The sequence below is a fragment of the Penaeus chinensis genome, chromosome 16 (genome assembly GCF_019202785.1).
Source record: "Penaeus chinensis breed Huanghai No. 1 chromosome 16, ASM1920278v2, whole genome shotgun sequence".
Taxonomy (NCBI): Eukaryota; Metazoa; Arthropoda; class Malacostraca; order Decapoda; family Penaeidae; genus Penaeus; species Penaeus chinensis.
The window spans coordinates 24398351-24400850 of NC_061834.1; positions in this window are offsets into that span (position 1 = coordinate 24398351).

Here is a 2500-nt window from a genome sequence, read left to right on the forward strand (position 1 = left end):
ACACACACACACACACACACACACACACACACACACACACACACACCACACACACACACTCACACATGTGTATATATATTCACTATATATATATTTATTTATGCACTGTCTGTTTCCACGCGCTCACAGGCTTGGCAGGAGTTCACTACCGTTCCGAAGTAGGAAGTCTATGTTCACTTTCTCAAATTTCTCACTTCATTCCAAAAATTCCTTTTCCCAATATTGCCACCAACCCTCCTTTATCCTCATCTCTCCCCTCTCCTTCCATCCTAAGTATCCCAAGAAGTCTTCAAGAACTTTGTAAGAATACGATAAACACTTTGAAGTTTGGCGTCAGCGTACTTGAGAGGCAGACTTTCCGTCAGTGCTGACTTTGGTCGCTCCAGCTGATCGCACCTTTATTGTGGTGATAAACAGAGAGATATTTGCAGAGTATTTCAATTAATGATACTTGTGAAATGATTTGGTGACAACCCCATACGGAGCTATTTCAGTCTGGTTAATTGATCTTATCATAAAACCTATAATGTATATATTGTCTCTGATTTGATTTTATATATGCATCCTTTATACACAATTTGCGCATAATGATTCATAAACATTCATCCACTAAAAAAAAAACTTCATCTCATTTAGTCTTTTTTAATTTTGTTTAATTATTCACGTATTTTGCGTCTTTAACCCTTGGACATCAAGTGGTCAGAGTGAACAAGTTACTATCTATCACAGCATATTCAATTCTATTTTAATGTTCATAAGCCATTACGCATGATATTTACAGTGTGTTGAAAGCTTTCCTGGTCTGAGAGCATATGAGCAACCGGAACCGACTTAGGATTGCGTGTAATATATAAGCTTAATCATCCTTCTTTTTCTTACTGTAATGATGTCTAAGAAGGGCAGGATGGGAGAATATGACACTGAAACTGATGTATTATTCCATAATAACCTCCCTCATGTTCCTCGTCTTTCTCTGGGTACATCTATATACATATCACTACACCCACACAAGCACGCAAGCACACAAACACATACATATAAATAAGCACAAACACATTTATCTATTTTTCTACTAATCTATATGCCTGTCTGCGTGTCTGTGTCTAACTGACTGTCTGTCTATAAAACTATATATCTATCTATCCATCTACCACTCTATCTATATATCCACTCACATACATACAATCTCGTTCACATTGGTTCATCCGACCACCGTGGTCTTGTTTGTAAGATTCAACTGGATTTTCAAATACCAAATTTTACCCTTTCCAGACAAGTCTTCTTAAAGTCTAGAATTAATTGGGATGGTGTCTACCATACTTTTGATAGCACTGATTAGCGAGAGGTTTATAATGTTCCTTGTCCAGTTAATGCTTTGAATGTGTTACTGTTGGACATCGTAACGAGGTTTGTACCCAGCAAAACTCATAAATTCTTTCGTCACACGATAAAGCATAGTTTAATGAACGATGTCACCAGGCTTATAGGGACAGACATACTTCGTACAAGCTACCTTGTTAGCAGAATGCTTCAGTTCAACACAAAGTTTAGATGATACTGAACTTCTTCTTTCATGTCACTCATTACCATCGTTAATTCATTTGCCTTCAAGTTCTCTGAAATTAAGTATCTCTTATTAAAAATAGATGAATATGGTGGAGTAGACCCAAATGGTTTGTTTCCTTTGATTCTAAAAACACTAAATAGTCAATTAGCACCTAAACTAGCTGTAATCTTGGGCCTTTTACTTCGTCAAGGGTCATTCTCAGAGTGCTGGAGCTTTGGTAATGTTACCCCTTTTCCCAAGGGCCCACTTCAGTCTTCACCTACTGACTATAGGCCCACTTTCAATTACACCAGTTTTAGCTAAGTTTCTGTGTATCTAAGACCGTTTCTTCCAGAGACTGCTTTCAATAACGGTCATGAGTCAAGGGTTGTCTCTCTGGATTTTAGTGCAGCTTTTGATACTGTAAATCACAAGGGTATGATTTTTGAGTTCTGTTTGTATTGGTAAATTTTTAAAGTATTTTAACTGAATTTTTGATCGGTAGACAACAGCGTGTTCATGTTGATGGTAGTTTTAGCTCGTATTCCCGTGTGTCTTCTGGGGTTCTTCAGGGTAGTGTTCTTGGCCCTTTGCTCTTCATTTTATATACTAGCGATATGTGGTCCGGCATTACTAATGATAAAATGTTGGCATATGCTGATGATACTTCTCTCTATGTTGATAGTCCTTCTCCAGCAACCAGGGAAATAGTAGCTGACAGTCTCACTGTAGACTTGATGATAATTCAAGCATGATGCTCTCGGTGGGGCATGAAATAAAATCCTACCAAGTCCAAGGAAATGACTGTGAGCCGGCCTAGAACGCAGTTGCCTCAGCATCCAAGTCTGCTGATCAATGGAGTCTTAGTCACTTCAGGGGATAATCTAGAGCTCTTAGGTGTAACCCGTGATTCAGAGCTTATATTTGAATTGCAGATTAATCATATGGGCCGGA